Source organism: Schistocerca serialis, chromosome 3, assembly GCF_023864345.2.
Source record: "Schistocerca serialis cubense isolate TAMUIC-IGC-003099 chromosome 3, iqSchSeri2.2, whole genome shotgun sequence".
NCBI lineage: Eukaryota > Metazoa > Arthropoda > Insecta > Orthoptera > Acrididae > Schistocerca > Schistocerca serialis.
This window is the reverse complement of record NC_064640.1, coordinates 600,259,085-600,274,265: the sequence shown is the minus strand read 5'-3', so window position 1 is coordinate 600,274,265 and position 15,181 is coordinate 600,259,085. Positions and strand designations below refer to the sequence as shown.

Sequence of the window (15,181 nt, the reverse complement as noted above, 5' to 3'; positions counted from 1 at the left end):
AGTAAGAAGATGACATGTTTATCTGTACTTGGTTCTCAATTTTACAATCAGATGTGTACTAGAAAATGAACTTATAACCTGAAACCTAGGCTGTGCAGTAATAACAAAGTTTGTGAAACAAGGATAACGAGTGTTTTGTGTGGTTAATTAGAAGTGTAATAGTTAATCTGATCATAATTCTGATGGCAATTAATGTAATGAATACATATGCTGCCCATTAAAATGCACCAAATATGTTTTAAAATATCTAAAACTTATTTGGTCTTCTATCATAATTTACACTCAAGTTATAAAGAATTAATTTGTGATGTACAAGTTCTCAGCACTCTGAAATGCATGTCATTTTCCCAAAAATTTTGTCAGTTGTGCAATACTTTGACGTTTGCTACATGTTTCATCATCATCCATCCACTTCAATCACACTGTACCGATTTGAGCATGTGAAAATTCAAGAAGCCTTGCTATTTCTGTTACACTCACTCCCAGGGTCCTTGTGATTATAATCTGCATTTTGCTCAAGTTCAAAGTAGCTTTCTCCAGTCCTTGCACATATAATTGATTCAATGAAAGAAGCATCCCAGATTTTTTTCTTAAAATAAGAATCATTACATGTTGAGTCAATGACGTGCTGAATTACAATTTGGACAGTGATAGGTGAAGTGGCGTAACTGGCACAAATGGTTGTAGAACTTCTCAAATAATAACAACGTAAATCTATCATCATTCAATACATGTGATGAAACTCATCAGCAATTAGCTGATTAAAAGAGACACCATCAAACATTAGCAGTATCTACAAAAGGAGTATAGATGCATTAGATAGTCTCTGACCCTTCAGATTTGTAGATATCATCCTGTCATTGTTAACAAACATGATAATGTGAGAAATAATTTATGAAAGGTTTACAGACCAAGTGACAGATGTCAGCTGAATTGAACACATTAAGAAAATTTGAGGTGCATATTGGATTTACGCAGAAGTACTTTATACAACAAGGCATAATTTTCACCTATAAAAGGAAAAGATTAAGACATAATCAGCTCCAAATTAGGCATATTGGAGGGAAACAGGCAGCACACAGTGGTTGTATAAGAAAGAGGTTAAGCTGTAGGCCTCTGAAGCTCCCAGCAAACTATGCTCACTTCAAAATTCAGATCCAGAAAAAGAGTAAGTCCCACATGAAGTTCCTGTCTGTGGACACTGGGCTCCTGTTCAAGTGATCATCTGGCATGATTGGAAAGGCTGCTATAAGGCTGTATGATAGTGGGTTAGCAGCACATCTTTAAGTCAGCTTAGCTGCCTACTCAACAGATGATATTTGTACCTTTCCTTCACTTTATCACAAAAATTATATAAAAAAAAAGTGTTAAAATGTAGCATTATATTTTGGACATGTCCTAAAGAACAGACACCATACATATATAAATACATAGGGCTTGACAGCCATTAAGATCATTTCAGTGCTGACGCACTCTCTCCTGAACTCTTTTTCAGGGCTCCAGCGTGATGCTGTGAGCAAAAGTATGGTTGACAGGGGTCACTCGTAAGTAGTGTGTGGCAAGACAGGAATTTGCATTGGATGGAAAGCATGCTCAGACAGCCAAACTGATTAAGGCGACCACTCACATACAGCGAGAAATCTGGGTTCGGTTCCTGGTCCTGCACGAATTCTTACTTGTTGCCATTGAATTCATTTCAATGGCCAATATTTTCAATGTCAGAATTCATTTCACTTCATTGTGTATAAGTATAGCTGTGGGATCAATAATGGTGTCTGTCTTTTCAGACAGATCCAAAAGAACAAACACCACACATATTTAAAACTAAATAAGTAGCCCACCTATAGTTAGAAGATTGTAATATAATAAACAAGCAAATGATGTAGACTCTTGATGTTGCTGCTGGAGTGAAGGGTGGTGCCTGGCTCTGGAGGACAGATATGGGTACACCAATCCATGATGCTTTAACTCTAAGTGAGAGTTCATCAATTATAATGGCAGACAAATGGTGGTATGCCATTGTCTCAGCAATCCATGGACAGATGTTTTCAGTGGGTGACAGATCTCGAGAATGTACTGAACACAGCAAAAACCACACATCTTCTGTATCAAAGTAGGGTAGTACGACTTGGGCAACATTATCTTGTTGAAAGATGTTGTCACAGAGACCTTGAAGATAGGGTATTGCCACCAGCTTTAACGCATCAAAAATGTAATGTCTTCTGTCCAAAATACCAGTTATGTGGAACAGAGGTAATCTGTGTTATGAAACCAATGGCACCTCATATCTTCACGCCAGAATCTGAACCCACATGATAATGATGAATGCATAATAATGATGATTACAGGTTTGAAGGGACTGAACTACTTGGTTATCAGTTGCTCATTGAACTAGAAATTTGTGTACAAACAATGCAGAATGAGAAAAAGAGAACTATCAGCTCAAGGGTCTGTGACCTTGTCATCACAGTTAGCTTGAATCATATGGTTTTTAGAGAGAGAAAATCGAGGCAACTAAAAGCCATAGCTGATCACTGCAGTCCACACCAAGAAGTGTCATCATACTCTAGACTACTAAAATGGGGTGAGAAAATAATGACCGGATGGACTACAGAGTTAGTTACCTTAAACTCTAGGACAAATAAAATACATGCTGCAGCAACAGATGCCCCCTCCAAATCCACCCCTGACAGCTAACACTGAGGTCCATTAAATTTTATTATAAATCCACTTTCCCTTAGGAAATGTAAGACTGTTAGCTGCTATCCCATAATCTGCAAGGATCTTGGGTAGGGAGGTATACAGGTTGAAGGCTCACCTCAGATCAGCCAGTACGGCTCACACTGCAAGAATATGGGCTATCATGAAATGACCAATACAGCTGCTTTGATGGGGTCCTCTTGATGCAAAAGGAACTTGTGGTAAAGTCTGGGGTGGTTGATAAGCAATTGGCATAGTACGATGGCATCTTTCCGAGATGCCTGGAGAGAAGTACGCCACAGCTTGGTGGTTCCCTCAATTGTTTTCAGATTGTTGAGGGCTCTAGTAACCTGCCATTCCATATCCCAAGTTTTCAAAATTTGATGCCACAGTTATTATCATAGGTCTGTGCCCGGCACTCAGAGTTCAAGTTTGTCTCCTGCAATTGCTTCTTTAGATAATTTGTCAGTGAATTCATTTCCCGGAATACCCACGTGGCTTTGTTTCCAGATGAATGTCACTGTCATTTTGGAGCTGTGGAGGCCAAATAATAAGTCTTGGAAGTCGCTGACCAAAAACTTTCTGGGGTAGCAAAGAGATATGCCTTGTAAGCAGCTCATGAAGTCACTACAAACCAGGAAGACCTTTGGCACAAGAGTTTCAATTTACTGCACAGTGCACAATATAGCAACCAACTCTGCAATGTATATACTGCATGCACTCAGCAAAGAATACTTCTCGTGCCCCTTAGTTGTGCAAAAGCAAAACCAATCCTGTCATTGGCAATCCATCCTTGTAAATGCATGTTACATTTGGGTAGTCATGGAGAATCAAATGGAATAGGTGTCTGAGAATGGTGGGATCAGCATTTTCCTTAGGGCCACAAGCCACAAAACAGATCCTTCTGAATCATAGGACTGACTACACACCACACACGGGGAGGGGGTGGGGAGAGGGGGCCGGGGATGTGACGGGGGAGGGGGGGAGGGGGGGGGTTGCCACGGGAGAGCTCTACAAACACAGACAAGGAGGAGGCAGGTGGACGTCCTTGCATAGGAGCTTCTAATCATATCCCAGCTAGTCTACTGATTTCTGGGTGATCTGTAAACAGTCTGAGCTGTTGGTTGTGAACAGATTTGAGTAACATAGATTGGTAGTCACCTGACAGACTGTAACCACATAATTCGCCAAGAGATTCTGGCCTCTGATGTTCAGTGGTGGAATACCAGCTTCCACCAGGAGGCTGTCTAAAGGGCATGTGCAAAAATCCCTAGTTGCCTGTATGTATTGATTGTGAGGTTTGAACCTATCCGGATCTGGAACAGTTGGAAATACTGGATAAAATGGGTAAGTAGCCCCAGAAGCTCCACCCATGCAAAGTGAACAGGACTTAATGTCACCAGATGGTGTCTTACACCTTCTGCACATCAAAGAACATAGTGATTAGATGTTGGTGATGCACAGAAGCATTACGCACTGCACATTCCAGATGAATCAGTTCATCTGTAATGAATTGGAATGCCCGAAAGCCACTCTGAAATTGCAACAAATGTCCTCTGGCTTCCAGGCAACAACACAGTCAGCAGTTGACCATTCTTTTGAATAATTTACTCAGCCTGTTCATACAAGAGATTTATCTATAATTAGTCAAAATTTGAAGGTCTTTTCCTGGTTTCAAGATAGGAATAATAATACTCTCCCGGCATTGGGGAAAGGGGGGGGGGGGGTCTCCCCTTCCTGCCAAATGTGGTTGAACAACCCAAGGGTGTGTTCTGTGCTGCTGTTATTAATGTGTTTAAGCATTTGATTGGAAATTTTTTCAGGTCGATGGTCTGTGTCATGACACGCAGCTAATGCACTGCAGAGCTCCAATTCACTAAATGGAACATCATATAACTCAAGGGCTCATGAATGGAAGGATAAGTAGTGATACTTGCCAGGTGTTTCCAGGTCAGGAAATTAGGATAGTAGTTACTGGATGACGACACAGTGCACCACAAAACATTCAGTAATAAACACAGGATCAGTACAGATGTCACCATACAGGGAAATGCCAGGGACTACTGTAGACACTAGGTGACCATAAATGCAGTTGAATTTAGTCCATACTTGAGACAATGAGGTGTCAGCTCTCTCAGATGACACACTGTTCCAAACACTCATCCTTTTTCCTTTGCTCAAAGTCTCTTGAATGTTATTAAGTTTTCCACAAAAGGATGGCGTTCACGTCATTGAAGTGTACCTCAATGCCCTCTCACAGCTGAAGCTATTTCTTTACATTGCACTGGCACACATTTCCAGTGGAATGGGCCTGAATAATAGGGCATCTGTCATTACTTCCACAGAGTGTATAATCCTTTCAATAGTATCTTGTACCACTCCTTGGATATCCTTCCCTTGACTGGTTTCAAAATTTTGTTTGGATATGAACACTTCCCAGTTGGCTTTATGATATGACAAATATGGTGTAAGTCGTATTAGTTGGTGGTTTGACAAAGGGAGTCTGGCTGTTGCACAGACTGACACAGATGTACCACTTTATCATGGGCAAGATGCTCGCATTGCAGACTGAGAGATCTATGGCTGGGTACATTCCATGGCCAATACTGAAATGTGTTGCAGCTCCAGTGTTAAGTCAGCAGACTTCCTGATCTGAAGTTAATTGTTCTATTACTTGGCTCCTGCTAGATTTGGTTTCACTACCCCATACAGGACTGTAGGCACTGAAGTTCCCCAGTAGGAGGAAGTATGGAGGCACCTGTTCTACTAGTTCCACCAGCCCGTGACATGATATAGATGGTACATACTATTACCCTGACTGAAAGGTAGACATAAACAGCCATAGCTTCTAATGCAATTGTTAGTGGGACATGCTCACTGAAATTGTCAGAGCATATGAGCAGGCAGAGACCTTCAGATGTGCTCTTAGCATTATACTACAATTTGTAGTTTATAACGCATTTAAAACTGATATCTCTCCTCTTTGATAGCATATGTGAACTGGCGATTTTCTAGCAAATTTAAAGAATAATTAAACAACAGTCACTCACCTTAGAGACACACACCTAGCATCATTTTAAACTCCATATTTTACAGATTAGAAAATAAAAACAAAAATCTTCACAAGTGAGTATTTATTTCATATTTTATGACAAAAAATTATTAAATGCAATTTATACATAATTTACTTCCAATTGGCAGTCTTGAAAACATTGTGGTACATAAAAGTCCAGCATTGCAGTCTTTGTACCATCACCTACTTTCTTTCCTTATCTGATTGCCAGTCTCTCTCTTTCCTTTGTCAGAACAAACTTCACAGTAGAACATGGTGTTTAATTTGGGAGCAGTGGGTGGCACTTTTTCTTGAAAACAGTAACCAAAATTTCTATCTAGGCTAGAGGTTGGTGTTGGTTCCAATGACCCCTGCAGCTACCAAGTCTATGTTAACTTCTTTAATAAATACCATTAGATATATCTTTTGCTTGGTGACATCCTTGAACAAAATAAAACAATTCACAATAGCCATTAGAAAATGCGAAAGAAAAGTTTTTCGCACCGCTTCACTGTTTTGCTTGCTACTGGGTAACAGCTGTACAGGTGATTGACACAATCTACATCAGTCTTGATCATGTTATAATCTATGACAATGTTTGGCTTCACTGTTTCTGTAAAACCTCCTTTTGATCAAACAGAACCTCCTTCATGATTGGCTGATGTTCTGTGGAGACGAAATATACATCATGTTTATTTTTCCATTTCAGCATTAGAATAGGATCCTTCCTCAAAAACAGAATATTTCATTTTGTTTCTGCTTTCGTGTTTTGAAACTTGTTGGTAGGCCCTTTCTGTTCTTCATGACAATTTTGACAACCAGTGTCTGATGTTCCTACAACACACTTGTAAATCAATTTCTGTTGCATCCAGTGGTCAAATATGAACTACTATGGCTATCCTACAGCTAGCAGTCATATAGCATGTGAGAAAAAATGTTTCAGTGGATCGAAAAGCTGTGAATGCAGGATAGGGGCACCATCGGCACAGTCAATACATGTGCGCTCATAAGGCATACAGGTGTAGTGCTGAATGTATTAATAGTAGGGAGTTGGCTTTCTGAGAATTGTTTCTCCAGAAGTGCCATGCCAACTGTTGAGTAAGTGGTCATTAATTAATGGAGTTTGACCATGTGGTGGTGGTAGTCATTACAGTTCCACTGAAGGAATGTCAGAAAGTCATGAAGGGGAAATTGGAGTACAAATAACTTTGCTGATAAGTCATTTTTCACCTGAATGTATGATTCTTTATCAGTATACATAGGCTCGATATCACAGGAGGTGGGGGGCGGCAATCGAACAGAGCAGTAGAATTTGGTTCAACTTTCGATTTTTCCTTCTTGTCCCTGTGAGATTTTGGTTTTTGTGAGGATTTTCCTGTCTTTGCTTCTTGGCCTACGGCCTGTGGCTCTGTCAGCCACTGGTTGGTGGTATACTGCTGATCTGTTTCATGCTAGGAGGAGAGCACCTAGGTAGGTGTCCTCTTCCCTAATGGAGGAGTAGGAGGCATCTCTAGTTTCACTAAAGAGGTGCTCACCATTGGTACTACAGGTTTGGGTGTCAAATGAGTTGCTATCCTTCCCCCATCTATAAAACAGGCATTGACATTTGGCTGGGACTAGGAATTACTGTCAGACTCTGTCAATGCTCTAGATGTGGATTTTGACATGATATTTGCAAAGTTTGACATTATATTGATTGGGTTGAGTCATTTAAACTTTTTCTCACCATCTTGATAAGACAGGTGGTCAAATGTTATATAGTCTTAGATTTTCTTCTTCCTGTTGAAAACTTGACATGTCGGCAATAAGGGGGATGGTATTCTGGGCAGTTTACACATGTAGGGGCTTGTTCACAAGGGCTGTCTTCTTGAATTGTCCTTCTGCATGTCCCACAAGTAGCCTCATTAGTACAGAGTGAGAACATGTACCCAAACCTCTGGCATCTAAAACATCAGGAAAATAGGGCTGGACATCACGCCTATAAACCATGATCCCAACTTTCTCAGGTAAAATATTTCCATTGAAAGCTTCAGTGTCTACCCTATGATCCTTACATCCTCTCTGGATGCAATAAACAAAACGGACTCAGCAAGCAGCATTCAGTTCATCTGTTTGTGACGAGGTTCCGTTGGAAGAGAACACCTTGAATCCTATTGAGTTTATAGGGAGAGAGAGTAACTGATACATCTCCATGCTTATCATACGCCTGAAGTGCCTGCAATTGGTTGGCATTCAAAGCTTTATCAACAAAAATAAATTTCTCATTTTCTCTATTCAGCAACTTGTCCAAAGTTATGGTCAATATTTTCAATGAACAACAGTGGATTTGTCATTGCAAAAGATTCTCTGTCAGTTCTGGAGCATAACAAAAATTGGGTGAAGTATCAACCTCCATTTCTCCTTGCCCGATTCTGATCTCATTGTGTAGCCTCAAAAATGGATATTCCATGAGGTTGTAAGCCTCTGCATTAAAATCTTGCCTTCTGTCTGCTGAGACGGCCATACTGGCACAGCCATTGGTATAAGTACATTTGGTACACTTCATTGCAGATCACAATACTACTCACTCTAAAAGCTCACCCCATAAGTGTCACCCTGTCACGACAAAGGCTACTTAGCTTAGTACCTGTTGCCCACTGTCCTAGTGCCCCAGATTGGAAAGACACCTACTCCTCAGCAAAAATGTGGAGGTTACAGCTCAAGCATCAGCAGTGCAATCCATGCGATGTCAGGGGCTACAACTGTAAGGGTACACAACAACCCCACCCCACCCCTCCCCCACTTCCATCTCCTACCCCAAATCCTGCCATGACAGATTGACTATCACACTGGATTTTGAGTGTGAACATAAATCCACTCTAATAGTAGGTGCAGAAGTACGCTGTGCACAGTGTACAGATTATGCACCACATAAGGTGTTCTTACCCAAACGGCCTGCATTTCTGTGAAACTTGGAAATGTGGAGATCAAATTGTAGATGGGAACCAGAAGTTATCAAGTCAAAAAGGGTGAGGGAAAGGTTGTGAAATAAGCTAAACTTGACAGGTGTGCTAATAGTAACCGAGTTGTCAATGTAAATACTTGACTAGGTATAATACCCATTTTTATCATCTCTTATGACAGACAAGGACTAACTGTGAGTTTATTCTAGCCCCTGCTACTGCAAGGGGGATCGAACAATGTAATCTGGCAACATTTGTTCTTCTTGGAGGATCCACACAGAGATACGTGCATAGCAAAGCTATACTGTTGTCTATGCACAAAATATTCACATCTCTAAAATACAGCAAGCATGAGTATAAACAAGTGAAGGTACAGGTACAGCCACCGATGATTATTTGATTACTGTGTATGCGAAGATAACATTTAAGGCATTGGACAGAGGGCTGCCGACAATTCCCAATAATTCCAGAGGAAACTCTGATTGAACTGTACTTCAAATACTATTATCAACAGAAGCACAACTTCGAGTTAGCCAACTTAGAAAATAAGACATAGGCTGCACTTGGCAGATGCAGTACATGGTAGAAGCCAATGACTTTCTGGAGAATGTTCTGGATGCCACAAAACATTCAATATTCAATGGAATCTGAAAATCTCATGAGCTGACACAGGACAAGTACAACATCACACAGAGTAGCATATAACCCCTCAGACCAGCAGTCTGAGAGATAGTCAGTGAAACGATTACAGAATTTGGAATTATTAGCCTGAAGTCTAATTGATTGGTTGGTTGGTTTGTGGTATAAAGTGACCAAACTACAGGGTCATCAGTCCCTTTTTCCTGATGCAAGCAAGGCTCAAGGTACAAAAACACCCAATACCACACCTAAAAAGAAAACAAATAAAATGAACAAAAAATGGGGAAAACATACACCAGAAGGAAAAGTGGAAGAAGGTATTAAAACAGAGCATATGGACTGGGCTGACTGATCACTATAAAAGAGGATGAGTCAGCCACTCTGCAACACATTAAAATGTCCACCCCAAAAAGACAAGGTGAGATGAACACATGTAGGGAAAAGACAACCACCAAGACAAACAAATGCAAAAAAGGTGCGGCAGAGTTAAAACGGAGGGAGGGTGGCGACCTCAGAGAGAAGGCTAAATGCCCACCCTCAGATGGTATGATAAAAACCCCCTCATGAATAAAACATAAAACTAAATTTGCTGTTCAGGCATTGTTAACCAACACCGAAGGTAGGGTGCTGGGAAGGTTAAAAGTCCACCACAGAGTGGCTAAAAGTGGGCAGTCCAGCAAGATGTGGACGACAGTCATATGTGAGAGACAGTGACACCAAAGTGGGTCCTTGCAATGGAGGAGATAGCCATGTGTTAGTCACATATGGCCAATGCGGAACTGGCAGAGAACCACAGAGTCCCTGTGAGAGGCAGGCATGGAGATCTTCCACACATTTGTAGTCTCCTTAAGGGCACGCAGTTTGTTGTGCGTACTGAGATTATGCCACTCCATCTCCCAAAGCTGAAAAACTTTGTGGCATAATAATGATCGCAGGTCAGTTACAGGGATGCCGATCTCCAGAAGTGGTTTCTATGTAGCCTGTTTGGCCAGCCTGTCAGCAAGTTCATTTCCTTGGATTCCGACATGGTCTGGGGTCCACACAAACACCACAGAACAACTGGACCTTTCCAGGGCATAGATGGACTCCTAGATGGTCGCTACCAAAGGATGGAGAGGGTAGCACTGGTCAATAGCTTGTAGGGTGCTCAAGGAGTCAGTACAGAGAAGAAACGACTCACCAAGGCATGAGAGGATGCACTCTGGAGCACGAGATATGGCCGCCAGCTTTGCAGTGAAAACACTGCAACCATCTGGCAATGAGTGCTGTTCAATATGTCCTCCATGAACATATGTGAAGCCAACATGTCCATCAGCCATCAAGCCGTCAGTGTAAACCACTTCATGGTCCCGGTACATGTCAAAAATTTAGAGGAAATGACAGCAAAGAGCTGCAGGGTTAACTTATTTTTATTTATTTTATTTATTGTATTTTTTTTGCATGGAGACTCCAACTGGTGTCTTTTGCAAACGTCATAGCATTTTTTTTACAAGTTTAGTGCAGTCATATATACATATGTGATTACATATACATGATACAAATGTACCATTGTACCTAATAAGGCACAATATTGGGTGTTACATCGTACCTATTACAAATATTCAGATTTTACACACACACACACACACAGATATATATATATATATATATATATATATATATATATATATATATATATATAAACAAAGATGATGTGACTTACCAAATGAAAGTGCTGGCAGGTCGACAGACACACAAACAAACACAAACATACACACAAAATTCAAGCTTTCGCAACAAACTGTTGCCTCATCAGGAAAGAGGGAAAATATATGAGGCAACAGTTTGTTGCGAAAGCTTGAATTTTGTGTGTATGTTTGTGTGTCTGTCGACCTGCCAGCACTTTCATTTGGTAAGTCACATCATCTTTGTTTTTAGATATATATTTCCTACGTGGAATGTTTCCCTCTATTATAACTATATATATATATATATATATATATATATATATATATATATATATATAATGGAAGGAAACATTCCACGTGGGAAAAATTATATATAAAAACAAAGATGGGGTGACTTACCGAACAAAAGCGCTGGCAGGTCGATAGACACACAAACAAACACAAACACACACACAAAATTCAAGCTTTCGCAACAAACTGTTGCCTCATCAGGAAAGAGGGAAGGAGAGGGGAAGACGAAAGGAAGTGGGTTTTAAGGGAGAGGGTAAGGAGTCATTCCAATCCCGGGAGCGGAAAGACTTACCTTAGGGGGAAAAAAGGACAGGTATACACTCGCACACACGCACATATCCATCCACACATACAGACACAAGCAGAAAATATGTCTGCCTGTGTCTGTATGTGTGGATGGATATGTGCGTGTGTGCGAGTGTATACCTGTCCTTTTTTCCCCCTAAGGTAAGTCTTTCCGCTCCCGGGATTGGAATGACTCCTTACCCTCTCCCTTAAAACCCACTTCCTTTCGTCTTCCCCTCTCCTTCCCTCTTTCCTGATGAGGCAACAGTTTGTTGCGAAAGCTTGAATTTTGTGTGTGTGTTTGTGTTTGTTTGTGTGTCTATCGACCTGCCAGCGCTTTTGTTCGGTAAGTCACCCCATCTTTGTTTTTTTATATATATATATATATATATATATATATATATATATATATATATATATATATATACACACACAATAATTTATTTTAGTTTAATATTAATATTCACTTAAAGAATATAAAGACTTGTGAATCACGAAATATTTCAGTTTCACTTTGAATAAGTTCTCTTTGTGGCACCTTATAGAGCTCGGTAATCTGTTGTACCATATTTGACCACTAATGCATGGACTATGGTCTGTTGTTTTTAATTTTGTTCTTTGTCTGTAGTAGCAGTCTTTATTTCTTGTATTATAGGCATGCATATCAGAGCACTTTGTTGCTTTGTTTTGATGTGTCACAAAAAATATAATTAATTTGTAAAGATACAGTGAGTAGACTATGAGGTATTTATGATGAACAAAGATTTCCCTGCATGAATCTCTATACCCTAATCCATGGATAATTCTGATTGCTCTTTTCTGTAGGGTTAATATTCTGTTCATATGTATGTCGGCAGCACAACCCCATATCTCTATCCCGTAAATAATCTGTGCAAAAATGGTTCCATAATAAATTGCTTTTAATGTCTGATGTGGGACTACTTTTGATAACTGGCTGATTAGATGTACTGAACTGCTGATTTTATTGCATAAAAATCTGATATGGTTTACCCATCTTAGATTTTCATCTAGGTGAATACCTAGAAATCTAAAGCCTTCTGTGTCCACTACTTCAATTCCACCTATGTTACTGATAGAGGTTTGGTGTGAGTTTGTAAGTTTAAATGGCAATAACTGAGATTTACTGATATTAACTTTCAAACCTTGATCTTGGAAATAAGTAGTTATTTGACGTAGGCCCTCAGTTGCTACCAACGTTAACTCATCATTTTGTTTACCAAGAAATAACAGTGAGGTATCGTCTGCATAGGTTACCAATTGGGAGTTGAAAGGTTGCTCTATATCATTTATGTACACTAGGAAAAGGAAAGGGCCCAAAATTGAGCCCTGGGGTACACCTTGCGTGACTGTCTCATATTTGGACTGGAAATTAATGATCTGATTATTGATTTTGTAAGTCAACTTTGTACACTGCTTGCGGTTAAATAAATATGTAGCCAGCAATTGCATGGATGCAGCATTTACATTGTATGACTCAAGTTTACTTAAAAGTAACTCATGGTTTACCGAGTCAAAGGCTTTAGTGAGGTCTAGAAATATGCCAGCTGTTTGCATTCCTTGATCAAGGGCACCATACGTTTTGTGAAGAAATTCCGTAATTTCTGTGATAGTACTATGATCCTTTCGGAATCCATGTTGTGTGTCTGTTAGGAACTTATTTTTCAAGAAATAGTCACTAAGTTGTGTCAGCAGCACAACTTCAAATACTTTGCTGAAGACAGGTATTAATGATATGGGCCTGAAATTTGAAACCTCTTCCTTGGATCCTTTTTTATGCACTGGTTTAACTGTGCTCCATTTCAATACATTTGGAAATGTATGTTCTCTAATACTGCAGTTTACCAGGTGGGTGATTATTTTAACTAATTCCTTATTACATTTTTTAATCACGATACTACTCAAACCATCCCATCCAGATGAGTACTTATTCTTTAGGTTATTTATTATCCTGCCTATTTCTTTTTCACTTACTTGTTTGAATTCAAAAGGTGGCTCTTCAAAGAGGCAGAGCTTTACTTCACTACTCACAGTTGTGTTATTAACTGGACTAACAGCTGCAGATATAAAGTATTTATTGAAAACATTGCAGACTTTATTAGGATCTTTAATTGTGTTTCCTTCATGTCTTATATTTACAATTTCAGTTTCTGGCTTCGGTGTGGCTTTGCGAAATTGATTTACAATTCTCCATGAGGCCTTGGCTATATTGTCTGACTGAGCTATTTCACTGCTGTATATCTGTTTTCTTAGATTTGAAAGCTCTTTCTTAAAGATTTTCTTGGCTTCATTGTGCTTGGCCTTAAAAACCTGTGTAACACATCCAGGTCCTGGATTTTTTGCCTGAGTTTTATCATATTTGCTGGAAGTATCAGTCTGTTGGTTTTTCCACTTTGGTTATGGGTGAACACTCTTTGTATTTTTTTAACGGAGCAGCATCTGTCAAAGTGACTTAGCATAGTATCATAGAATTTGGCCCATTTGTTTTCAGATCCTTCAGTCTGGTAAACCAGATCCCAGTCCTCTATAGATAATTTATTTCTTAGGGCAAGGATGTTACCCTCTTTTAGGATTCTTTTATTTGCGGTAACTTTTGTCATTTTTGGGATGCTTGTGTTTACATACTCTACAAGCTGGCATTTGTGGTCAGAGTAGTGAAAATCCATATTCCAGCACCTAACACTGTCTTTAATATGTTTACATAGTATAACGTAATCAATTCTGCTAGATGTGGACTTTGTTACCCTGGTATCACTATTTACTACATTTACGAGATTATATGGGTTAAGAGTATCTATTAACCTCATATTACACAAACTGGAAGATTTTGCCTCAATATTCAGATCACCAAGTATAATTAGGTCACTGGGACCACAACGTCCCACTACTCTACTAAATATGTCTATGAAGCTAACTACATCAGCCTTTGGTGGATGATAAATCCCAATAACTTTATGTTTTCTCATAACCTCTCTACACTCTTTGGTGTGGACTTTGATGCCTGTCACTTCAATCAAGCCTTCTTTGTTGTACTGGTCTAGATAGTTTAATTTCTTGTACTCAAGATTCTCACTAATGTAAACTGCCACACCACCACCCTTATGTTGCTGTCTACAATAACTATTTGCTAAGGAGTAGCCCTCTAGTTTACAGTAAATAATTTCATCAGATTTTAATCCATGCTCGGTTAGCACTACTATATGAGGTGACTGTTCATTTACAAAAACCTGTAATATATTAAGCTTATTTCTAAGGTACTGTATGTTTAGGTGCATGAGCCTTAGTGGTATTTTTAACTGATCACTCTGATTATCTTCCTTTAAAATGCACACTAACAGTTGGCTTTAAATGTAATAGTTCCCCTTCCTGTAATATACTAAGCACTTCACTTGCTCCCTTTGCTTCTGGTACCATGCAGTGATTTTTTTCAGTTTGTGTCATTAAACCTGGATCGTATCTTTGTCCGGTGTTTATATTCCTCTCACTATTGTCACACTGGTATTTAAGATGGACAGTTTTACTTACATCTTTTTCCATGTTCTCTTTCTGCTTACTCGGTACCATAAAAAATCCTCACTTAGTGTAGC

General features: G+C 39.5%; 1 protein-coding gene across 1 annotated transcript in view; it reads right to left on the bottom strand.

The window, feature by feature from the left end:
- LOC126470481 (cytosolic 10-formyltetrahydrofolate dehydrogenase) overlaps positions 1 to 15,181 on the bottom strand; it is a 159,570-nt gene that overhangs the window by 122,930 nt on the left and 21,459 nt on the right. The gene's annotated exons all lie outside the window — the stretch shown is intronic.